Below are 12,845 nucleotides of genomic sequence, written 5' to 3' on the forward strand. Positions count from 1 at the left end.
TTTATGAAGAAAAAGATTACTGTATGGCAAAAAAATCATCACCTACCTTTTGCTGCAAAATCCCTAATTTTGAAACTTAAATGATTTTATAAAATATAGTATATAATATGAATTCTAGGTGAAAAATGCAATATCCCAAAAGTAATTCTATGTAACCTTAAGAACGTTTCTAATCAGCAAGCAAACTCAAGGATAAAAATGTCTAGGTCCTAAAGATAGTGAGTCTATGGATAAAAATGAGAGACAAATAATAAAAATAAAATTAGAACACCATTAAGTGACTTTCTTAAGTTATTGATCACTACTGCTTTATATATATATATATATATATATATATATACCTCATGCCTAAAATATGACTTAAGAATATTTAAATATTCTACTAGGATAGCTAAAATACCTAAATTACTATAAATCCCCTCTAGGCCATGCATGGTAGTTAATTACATACAATTTTGAGACACTTATCCTACTGAACTTTGCACCTGCCACTCCTTATGTTCATACATCTTCTTAAGACAGGATACATTCTCAAAAGTGAATACCTCTTCAACTTCCCTTTATCATACCAGCACCCTATATGTACTCAAAATATATTTGCTGATTAATTTATTTAAACATTTTTAAAAGATTTTATTTATTTATCTTTAGAGGGGAAGAGAAGGAGAAAGGGAGAGAAATATCAATGTATGGTTGTCTCTCGTGCATCCCCTGTTGGGAACTACTGGCCTGCAACCCAGGCATGTGCCCTGACTGGGAATTGAACCATGATCCTTTGGTTCGCAGGCCCACGCTCAATCCACTGAGTTACACCAGCCAGGGCTAAACATTTATTTTAACATTAAAACAGGTCACGCGCAGCAGAAAACAATGTGGAGTGAGGGAAGCAATGGACCTCTCGGTAGCATCCCTGAATGTTGTGAAAAAAAGCCTTCAGAATTCTAAAAGGAAATGACCTGCAACCAGAATTCTATACGCAAGCCAACTATTAATCAAGTCTGAGAGTAAAACAGACAAGGAGATGGGATCCACAGAAAAGGAACGGAGCAAAGCTATCCGACCTCTAAGGATATCATATCCTTGACTTTCTTCTACATCACACTAACACACCAGAGCATAACTCTGAAGGAAAATGGCGGTAGCAACTGGAGAAATAAAGCAGAGGAAGCAATGAGAAGCAAGTATTCTCTGGGCAAATATGCCTGCGAGATTAGAGGAAACCCCCATGACAATGACTATTAGCCCTCAGGTGACAGTGTCTACGTTCAACCAATGTCAAATGACTGCCAAACTATTACACGTTCAGCTCTAAAGTTGTGCTTACATGTACTATAAACAGCATTGCTTTTTAAGATAAACTATGTTTCTATACAAAAAAATGCACATACCCACATTTTCACTCAGAACATGGTTTAATTGGATTATTTTATAATTAGGCTTTATTTAAGAAACCAGTAACAAAATATAACAGTACTGTTTCTATAAAACAAGAGAATATTTAAGAGATAAGAGTAACCTTTTGAAATGCTTGACAATGATGACATTGTTGTCAGTTTCAAGATCCACCCTACCCTAAAAAACCTGACTGGTTAGTTTCAGTTATTTTTCAAATTTTAAGTGAAAGACTATGCTTACTCTATTTGGAAGACTAAGAACAAAATAAAGTCTTATCTTTCAACTTCCTTTTATTCATAGTTCATGTAAAGTTAATTTTTATATATAAAATATCAATGAAATCAGAAGTCTTATTGCCAAGAAGTATGCAATAATGGAGAAAACAAAAGAAAAAAATTTAAAAAATGCTTTAGCAATTATACAAAAAACCTTGTAGCTTGACAATTTTATCTTCTTCCAAACATCCTTACTTCAGTCTGTACCTTTTGGTATTATATACTGAGGATGACTTAAAGGCATTTGATAACCACTCTGGAACATATGTATATTTTTTATACAGTAAATGGCTTTTAACAGAAAACTTTCCTATATATGACCTTTTCAACATTCTAGATTGTACTTATCCAATAAATTAAAGTCAGAAATAGGATCTGATCAGTAGGCTGTATATATACAGGCATGCCTTGTTTATGTAATTTCATTTGTGTGATTTCGCATTCTGTTTTTGCTGTTGTTGGTATGTTATCTGGTATCTACTGTTTGAGTGAGCAATATCAATACTAAGGTGGTCAAAACTAAGACACTGCATTTGCTCAGAGTATTCAACATTATTAAAGACCTTTATATTATTATTATATTTATATGTCAGTATTATTTTGTAGTACCCTACAAAATCCTAGCAGTATAAAAGTCCTTTTTATTGTGCAAACTCTAGCTCAGTAAGGTTCTACTTAATTAGTCCAGAATTCAAATGCACATTCATGCCAGATATTGCAACCACCTGGGAGATAGGAGGGGAGACATCTGAAACACTCCCATGGGAACAATCTTTTGGGTTGCTCTCTGAAAATATCAATACAGGGACCCAAACTACTTCACATGCTATCCACAAAATAGATGAGGTATGAAAGAAATCTTGTGCTTAACATGACCTCTGGCTGTACCTTTACTTGTCATAACTATAAAGGAGGCACTCTCAGAGCCAACACATAAGTGATGTGATAGTCTTAACAACCATAGAGGCAGGTAGTTCATGAAGTGCTTCAGACTATTAAAAAACTCCAGGCAGAATATATGAAAACTCTTACTTTTGTTCCTAAGCATAATAGGCCTTTCTGAACAAAAAGAGTTCTGATATTATACATATAAATGACTAAGAATGACTGCATGAGAATTTTTCTTTTTAATGTACATTCAAATTAAAATATGCCAGTGTGGTTACCAAGTTCAACTTAACAAATCATCTATAACCTAAGTGCAAATGAACTAGAAATTTAATTTAATAATCTAACTAGGACTTTAATAATATAATATGCCTTATTAGATAAATACATGTCGAGAGGAAACTGAAAAGAAAACTATACACACACTCACACACACACAAAAGAAACCTTTAATCATCTCTTTTCTAGGTGTTCTTATTTTCACCCACAGAAATCCACCAAGGAAAAACAGTTGTTTTCGAAAATGTTTTGGCAGAGCTGCCAACTTATCAATACATATAATATGTAATGTGGTTTTTTCAGGGGAAAAAAGACCACTGATTCATTTAACATAAAATTATAAATTCCTAAGGTATAACAGATAGGATTTGTTTTCAGTACAATGTCAAATATATCATCAATTAGAGTGTTTTTAAAAAATAGAATATTTATAAGGTAAGACAAGTATAAAAAATCCTTGTGTGATATGAAGAAAAACTTCAGAATTACCTACTATATTATAACCAACTTTATCATACTTATCTTTATCTTCCCAACAGTAACACCTCTCTATTTTCACCTTGAAACTAGGTTCCAAAAGCTATAAAACATCAGTCGTACTTTATAAAAGTCATAGTCACAAACTGCCTTGACTAGCTATCAAAAACATATCATAATGGAAGTTAGTTTTATCACAAAACAATACATCTTTAAAGACACTGCATGTGAATTAAGATTCCTCTTACATATACGTTATATAAGACTGTTAGAAATTATTCAACAGGAATTTGCAGTATCACTAAGGCCTACATAGCTCCCAATTTTGCGAAGATCCCAGTTTTCACCTACTGCCCCGGAAGATTACAGCATACCTTCAGTCTCAACACTGTCCTGAACTGGGCGGTAAATTACGTTCATCCTAGCTATGACATTATTTTATGTCACCTAAATCACGGGTTTTGAGGATTTTCTTACATAACATTAATTATTTGAAAAACCTAACTTAAACCTTTGAGCCATTCACACAGTTCCCTACCATTCATTCAGATGCAATTACTTGCGGCACTCGGGCAACATCCCCTAAACTCCGCCGCTGCCTAACTCAGACTCAGCTGTTTTCTGATGCTCTTCCTGTTCCAGACCCAGGGTAAAGGACTGCCTTTACCTGCAGGTAGTAAACAGGATTGGAAGAATCTTTTTTCTCAGCCTCCCACCAAATTCGTGGTTTTCCTTATTCTCTGAGGCTCCCCAAAGTCTTTTAAATAATTATGTTTAAGTGTTTAAAATTACAATTGGTTATTTTCTTGTCCTTGTTATGTACATATTTAAACACTAAACTCTATTAAACACTGTATTTAATTAATTTAATAGTATGTTTGTAATCATTTCTATAAAAACTTAGAATCACTCTTCTAAATATATATATATATATATATATCCCTGATAATACCATTATTCTAAAAAGAAAATAAGATTTGCCCTAACAGAGTCCTGTAAATGATCTTGGGCTTAAAAGTCAAAAGATCTGATCTTAGATATCTATCAGGCGAATGTACAATCTCCCGGAGGCACAAATTCTTCTTCAGGATATAATTCCAGTCCACTATATACAGGCTTATAAGAGGAATAAAATCAGAAAATTCAAGAAGTGCAAGTACTGCCTACTGTTCAGAAAAGATGACCGAGTATTATGCAAAGTGAAGACAGTTAGCAAATTCAGCCTATCAGAGATAAATAACTTTAAAAAATAAATAAATAAAACAACTGGTGAAAATCAACATTATACCAAGTACACATACAAAACTGTCATGGGCTAAGACAGACCCTTGAGAATCAAACTGAGTGAGTCGTAATCCCAGCACCATCACTTACTATCAGCTGAGTGGCAAGCACCTCTAAGTCTTTGTTTCCTCACTTGTAAAATGAAGATAATAACTGTAGTTATCTCACTGTGAAGAGTAACAACAGTCCATTAACAGATGGAGCACTATACTGACACAGAGTAAGGGCTCAATAAACACTAGCTATTATTACAATAATCTCCATTAATGTCTCCTTTCAAAAACAAGTCCTGAAAATTTATTTTAATGTTAGGGGAAAATTTCTCATGTATATGCATATGTGTGTGCACACGTATGTGTATCTCCCTAGATGACACAGGTAGTAGTACAAAAATACTTGTTAATAGTGTGCACTGGAAATATTACCATGACAATTAATACAGATCTTGTTCAACACTGGAAAGGAAGCTTTTTTCTTCTAAAGAAGTCCACATTAGCATACTGAAGCACATTTTCAACTAAAATTCCATATCTAACAATATCTATGGCTGTTCATATCCAGAACAGAAAAGTCACTGATATATTATACAGTTACACACATTTTTAAACCCATGTACAGAAATCAAAAGAAACCACTTTCCTTTATGGAAAGTGTTTGAAGATACTAAAGCAACAGTTTAATTAAACATTTGTATATTCAATATTTCAAAATAAGAAATGTAGACATAAGTATGCATAATTTACAATTCTATAGTGAAACCTGTCTACAGAGGCCATTTTCGCTGTATTCCAACAGCATCCTACAAGCAATGCACAATGCCACTTCTCTCTTAAACGCTGAAACTATGAAGTCCATAGTCATTCACTCAGGTAAACACCAAAGACCATGCTGTGCACATGATGCTCCTTTACCCAAACAAGCATTTTAACCTGTTCATTAAACCCAGTCAACACACGAGCCTGAGCAAGGCACTACCTTAAGAAATAGAATCAGAGACAGAAGATATACCTTAACTGGTTAAAAATAGAAACTCTACCTAAGAAAATTATTCTCTAAGGTAAGCATTTATTATATAAATGCAATAGCTTGCGTTTATTAAGACCTTTGTCCTTTTTAGTTCATTAAAATAAAGTGGTATAAAACTTTCTGTAAGCGATAAGCTTTGAAATAAATATATCACTAGGACTGACATAAAAATTTATATAAAGATCATGCTGTTTTCCAAATCACACGTAATGGAGATTTAAAAACAAAGGTAACATCAAATTTATATCTCAGGGGTCTAAATCTAAGTTGAACTTCATTTCTCTGAACTTTCCTAAGAATTTTCCAGGAGTAAAATTAGATTTTCCACTAAAAAGCACTAGGACTCCATTATCTATTCTAAAGCAAGTAAGAAATACATACCTGTCCTTTAGAGATACACAGGGTAATGTGGACAGAGGTTTGGATGTTCAATCTCAGTTGACAGACAATAGGCTATATCATGAATTTGTGTCACTCTAGAATGAGTATATACAAACATACATTCTATCACTGATAACCCTAAACAGGTAAATTTGGAGCTAACGTATAAGTAAAATTTTAGCTTGACCATAAATTACTTTTTAAAAAATCATGGGCTTTGCAATGAATATACTTTTGCCTTAGAGCGAATACTTTAATTTTAAAGAACCACAAAGAAAAAAATCTAAACTAGTCAGTAACAATGCAGCGTCTAAAAGCAATAAACTCAAAATTAAGTTATAAATAATTTAAAGCATGTCATGAAGATGTATTAATAATTCATTAGATAAATAATTTACTAAATAATCAAATAAATAAATAATGAAATACATAAATAAATCAGCAAATAAATAATTCTGCAAAATAACCTAAACAATAAGTCACCCAAACAAATCAGAAGCCTACAAACTCCAATGATTTTCTGAAGTCTGATGGTTTTAAATAAGCAAATGTGCATAAAACAGATCAACCCTTGTTAGAGTTAGGAATATTTTTCAATGCTATTGGTAAAATCATCATCTCAATACATTAGAACATATTTTCAATTTTTAAAAGACTACATAGGATTACTTCCTATAAATTATGAACTTGATTATAATATATCCTTCTCTATATTTTACTTATAATATCTTTGCCTAACATATTTTCCCTCCAAAAAGTGAATACTTATTAACTTACGCTCCTTTATCAAAACCACACTTACAGTATAACAGTGCCACAGCCAGCCATTGATCATTTTCCTTTTAAAACAGTCTTCTTCATTCACAGAGTCTTCCTTCACCAATGCTTCAAAAATATTCTGCAGGGATAGAACAGTAAGAATAACCTTAATTATTACAGATGGCACTTCATTCACTAGGGTACAATGTTTTATAATTCTGTAAAGTAGTAATGGGATATGGACACTATTAGTTGAAAACTATGTCAAGTTTTTGTAAATCTTGAATGGACTAAGTACACGCTGACAGAGGCCACCTTCCTCTACTGCAGCTGACACGCAAGCTGTTAAAACGGGCGCGATTTCAGACATGAAGACAAAAACTTCAAAGGACAAAGTTACTGGCTGACATCTAATGCTATCCTCAATTTGAGAAGCTCAAAGTCCTTGAAAGAACCCATGAGATCATTTAACTGTTATAAGTTGAATGCAGTGACAATATAATTAGAACACCACAAAGAGTCAAAATACAACTAACCTCCTAAATCAGTCTTCATTGAACATTTATTTAAAGTTTTTAACCATCCGTGGTATAATACTCTGGAAATCCATAACCATTAGATACCAAACTAATGGGATCTAACTAATGATTAGTTTCCCCCAAAGAAATAAGAACTTTGTAATGAGTGTTTGACACATTTAAGAGAATAAATCCAAACAATCTAGCACATTTGAAGAGAAAGACACTAAAGTCAATCAAAATTATTTTATATAATTCATCTCAATGAATTTGCAAAACAACCTTTCAAGTTAGGTAATATTTTATGTTTTTTTTACAGCAAACAACTAGAACAGGAACAGAACCACAAAAATGGAGATCACATGGATGGTTAGCAACAGGGGAGGGGGAGGAGGAGGGGGAAACGGTACAGAGAATAAGTAGCACAGACGGTAGGTAGGACTCACAGACATGAACAAAAGGCGGGGAGTGTGGGTGGGAGGGTGTGTGTCAGGGTGGAGGGGAGTGAAGGGGAGAAAATGGGACAACTGTAATAGCATAATCAATAAAATGTATTTAAAAAAAAAGAAAACTGAGGCTCAGTAAGACTATGAATATTGCCTAAGATCCACAGTGGCAAGAGAGAGTCTCACTTTGCCTACACCAATTTCCTGTGAAGGTTTGTTTAACTATAGACCCCTTATATCCGAGCCCAACCTGAAACACACAGCAAACCCTAGGGCATCATAAATTGATTACAGCAGTGGTTCTCAACTAGGGGGTACTTGCACACCCTCAGGGACATTTGGCAATGTCTGGAGACACTAATGGTTGTCACAACTGGGAAATATTATGGGTACCTAGTGGGTAGACAGCAAGGATGGCAACATCCTCAATGTACAAGACAGACTTTCAACAACAAAGAATTATCTTGCCTAAAACACTAATAGTATTGAGGATGGAAAACCTGGGATTAGAATAAAATGATTGGTGACTGTTGTAGTGCATGAATTTCCTATTATAAAATAATATAGATTTGGTTCAGGGTGTCAAGTTTCTTTAATATGTCTAACATTATATGCAGTGGGATACCCTAGTTGAAAATGTGTATCCTGGGAAAAATGCATATATGGAGACACTATGTGCCTTCTGCTCAATTTCCATAAATCTAAAACTGCTCAAAAGAACCCTATTTAAAAAAATAGTATCCTTTACTTATTTAAGTTATGAAAAACTTCCTTAGAATCAATACTAAAACATAAATAAAATTAAGAAACATTTTTATAACTGTAGATTTATCAAAATTCTTCCAATGAAGTTAATATGAGAGCATTAAAAGTCAAGTTTATGAGTTAACCTCGGCAAAATAACTAGCCAAGATGTTTAATAACAGGGCTTGAAGGGATTATTCTGAAAAAATATAATATGATATATAATCCTCAATGGTTTGTGAAGCTGGGGGATGAGGAGGGTTTGCCTAAAAGCTATCAAGTGTTTTCTGAAAGAATATTTGTGATAATAAAAGCACTTGAGAAAAATACAGCAATATAATTATCAAAGAGCCCCAGAAATTATGTATCATTTTAAGTGCTTTCTTTTCAATACCAATTAATCTCTATCCAGTCTCAAAGTGGATTTTCGTTTCAACCTGGATCTAGAATCAATCATGACACAATGCATGTTCTTATACTTGACCTATCACTTTACTACATGCAGCAGTAAACAATGGTATCCTTAATCAGACAGGATTAGGTCATATCCTTCCCCAGCCAAAAAGAGAAAATTTAAATAACAATAGTATAATAACTTAAGAGAGGAAGAAACAAAAGGAGAGAATTTCAGCCATGAAAATGTCCGGAAGTAGACAATCAAAGGCTGATGTGGCAGCTCCAATATCAGGGGCCCCAGTTCCTTTCATCCTTTTGCTGTGCCACTTAGTGTTCTATTCAAAGTCAGCTCATATTCCAAGGTTACGGGAACTCCAGCTAATACAGCCACATTGCAGGCAGCAGAAAGAAAAGGGAAAGAAAGGCCCACCCTGCTCCCTTCTAATATTCCTATTTCAGCTTACAGCTTATAAACCATAACTTAGTGTTCTGACCACACCTAAACACTTGGCAAGGATAGGAAATGTAGTCTCCAACACTGGTGATAACGGCCAGGTATAAAATTAGCACTCTTTTTACTAAGGAAGACAGGTAGAGTGAATTTTGCAGGGCAAAATATAAGAGCCAGACTGTGGCAGAGGTCACAACTCTTCGGAAAAAATGGGAGATGTAGTCAAAATTTTTCCTGGGACTGTTTCACTGTAAATGATATGTTTTATGCATATTCATGTGCGTTTTTGTGTGTACACATACATGAAAGAAAACCTAAATGTTTAACAACAGGTGAATGCTTCAATAAACCTGGAGATAATCTCAGAATAGAATACTGTGTAGTCACTTAATATCCCTTTCAAGAACTTTTCTGACAAAAAGTGTTAATAATGCTAAATGAAAAAAGAACAAGCTATAAAACATTTTGTATAAAATAACCCATTTTATGTAAATAGACATATATAAAAAACATACATATGGAGAAATGTTCATAATATTAAATGAAAAAGGACAGGCCATAAAGCATTTCATGTAAAATAACCCATTTTATATAACTATGCATACATATAAACACACATATATACACACACTATATATTTGTGCATACATCATATTTCTATACCTAGAGACTCAAACCATATAAAAATCAAGAAAATAGTATTAACCTAAATGAAAATAGTGGTTTAGGCTTTGGTAGTTAATCTGTAACTACCTTTCACTTTCCCCATACTTTTCATTACTTTCTAATTTTTCTACGATGATCACATTATGCTTATGATTATTTTTCATGAAAATTTGATGAGGAAAACCACCTTGTAAAAAGTAGTCAGATTCAAGCTTCACTTTATTACTTGGAATTTGCTGATGATTTTTTTTCTAGTTGGAGAAAAATCTACAACTGAGCTGTATCTTTCCCAACTGGTACAAAAAATACATGTTTCCCCCTAGTTGGTAGTAAGAAGCTAACTCCTCTATGCCCAACTTGTTTTCTACCAACACTCACATATCACATTTGTCAGCTTTACACAAGTCACTCCTAACCAGATGCTACATCCATCATTCCTAACAATTTACTTCGACAGACTGATTACTTTGCTCGTCTCACTCTGCAGAACTAATCATTCCTACTTCATGCTTCTACAAATCCTTCCATTTTCTATATTTGTCAGTCTATTTTTTTATTTCTATTCTACTGCACATTTTTCTGGTTACTTATACAGTGCAATAGATACATCTACTGGAAATTACATCTTTCTTATAACTATCTTTTACTGTCTTGAATTTCCAGCTATTACTGGGTATTACATTGGTATTAATTCTATTATCTGCAAGTATCATTATCATTAATAGAATATTAGAATTTAGAATGCCTTCAAAGTTCTCAACATTTGCAAGAATGATTCAGTTTTCCAAACCCCCATTGCTACCATATAAAAAATGATAAAATAAGAAAAAGAGCAAGCAATTCATATATTCAGAACTACTAACAAATATATAGGGTTGACCAAAATAGCAAACAAACAAAAACATCTAGAACTTGGGAAAATCAGAGACACATACAAACACAGCAGAGAGCGAGAGAAAGAAATGCATAACCAAATGCAGTAAGTGGCAAGTGTACAAGCCAGACAGGATGTACAGAAAACCCAGAAGGTAAAAGCCACAGTCAGGAATAATCAGACAAGATCTTCAGATCTTGGTCTGAGACCAAATTTACAGAGTGCAAGAACAGTGGCTTTCAACCATGGAAGATTCTGCCCCCTCCGCCCAAAAGGATATTTGGCAACATCTGCAGTGCCACAAATGGAAGGTGCTCTTTACATCTAGTGGGTAGAAGCCAGGGATGCTACTAACACCCCACAAGGCACAGAACAGCCCTCCAACAAAGATGAATTATTCAGCCCAAAATGTCAACAATGCTAGAAGGAGCAGCTGAAGTCAAAAGAAAAGACAGCACTTAAACAGGTTAAAATGACATAATTAAATGAATGGTGGCTACACCACGTCTTTAATAAACCAGAAGTTGGCCAGTGGAAGAACAGCCGGAAACAAGACTAGGAAACATAACTGTGTGCAGATTGTGACGGATGCACACCAGACATCTGTTAGAACAAAGAGATAAAGAAATTAGTGTATTCTAATAACAAATATAAGAGAACTGAATAGCAACAGATTTGCTAAAACTCAAGTACAGAGGGAAGGGAACACTGATCTCCAGCAGTATGACAGACTAGATACCTTAATACTATTAGATCCAACTTTTAAAATTTAGTGGGAAAACACACTTTCATCAACTGCTTAGACAGCAAGTGAGTACAGCATCCACATAGCTATAACAAAATGCAGAATAGGCAACCCCAAAACCAGATTTTATCCTGAGAGCACGTGCCTATCATGGGTGAAGTTTAGCTTACTTTTTTTAAATATATTTTTTATTTTATTGATTATGCCATTACAGTTGATCTATTCCCCCTTCATTCCCCTCCACCCTGCACACCCCTCCCCCACCACCCCTCCCTTTAGTTCATGAACACGTGTCAAGTTTTTTAGATTCTATATTTCCCATACTATTCTTGCCCCCCATCTATTTTCTATCTACTGTCTATGCTACTTATTTTCTGTACCTTCTCCCCCCTTCTCCTTCTCCCACTCCCCTGTTGCTAACCCTCCATGTGATCTTGATTTCTATGGTTCACTCCTGATCTAGCTGTCCTCTTAGTTTGCTTTTGTTTTAGGTGTGGTTGTTAATAACTGTGAGTTTGCTGCTTTTCCACTGTTCATCTTTGTTATCTCCTTCTTCTTAGGTAAGTCCCTTTAACATTTCATATAATAAGGGCTTGGGGATGATGAACTCCTTGAATTTGATCTTATCTGAGAAGCACTTTATCTGTCCTTCCATTCTAAATGAAAGTTTTGCTGGGTAGAGCAATCTTGGTTGTAGGTCTTTGGTTTTCATGACTTGGAATACTTTCCAGCCCCTTCTTGCCTGTAAGGTCTCTTTTGAGAAATCAGCTGACAGTCTGATGGGAACTCCTTTGCAGGTGACTGTCCCCTTATCTCTTGCTGCTTCTAGGATTTTCTCCTTCATTTTAATCTTGGCTAATATAATGATGATGTGCCTTGGTGTGTTCCTTCTTGGGTCCAACTTCTTTGGAACTCTCTGAGTTCCCTGGATTTCTTGGAAGTCTATTTCCTTTGCCAGATTGGGGAAGTTCTCTTTTATTATTTGTTCAAATAAGTGTTCCACTCGTGGTGTTCCTCTTCCCCTTCTCGTACCCCTATCATTCAGATGTTGGAGCATTTAAAGATGTCCTGGAGGTTCCTAAGCCTCTCCTCATTTTTTTGAATTTTTGTTTCTTCATCCTTTTCTGTTTGGTCATTTTTTCCTTCCTTCTGGTCTACTCCCTTGATTTGAGTCCCAGTTTCCTTTCCATTACTATTGGTTTCCTATGCAATTCCCTTCATTTCAATTAGTTTAACCTTCA

General features: G+C 34.5%; 1 protein-coding gene across 4 annotated transcripts in view; it reads right to left on the minus strand.

Annotated features, from left to right (window-relative positions):
* TBC1D5 (TBC1 domain family member 5) overlaps window positions 1-12,845 on the minus strand; it is a 485,401-nt gene that overhangs the window by 443,969 nt on the left and 28,587 nt on the right. For 3 of the 4 annotated variants that reach the window (XM_053668964.1, XM_053668967.1, XM_053668963.1), the window contains exon 2: window positions 6,808-6,903. The gene's annotated coding sequence lies outside the window, so the exon portion shown is untranslated. Of the gene's footprint in view, window positions 1-6,005; window positions 6,067-6,807; window positions 6,904-12,845 lie in introns of those variants that run through there. The other variant, XM_037143968.2, reaches the window with a different exon arrangement.

This window comes from Artibeus jamaicensis, unplaced genomic scaffold (genome assembly GCF_021234435.1).
Source record: "Artibeus jamaicensis isolate MK-2021 breed Jamaican fruit bat unplaced genomic scaffold, CSHL_Jam_final contig_519, whole genome shotgun sequence".
NCBI lineage: Eukaryota > Metazoa > Chordata > Mammalia > Chiroptera > Phyllostomidae > Artibeus > Artibeus jamaicensis.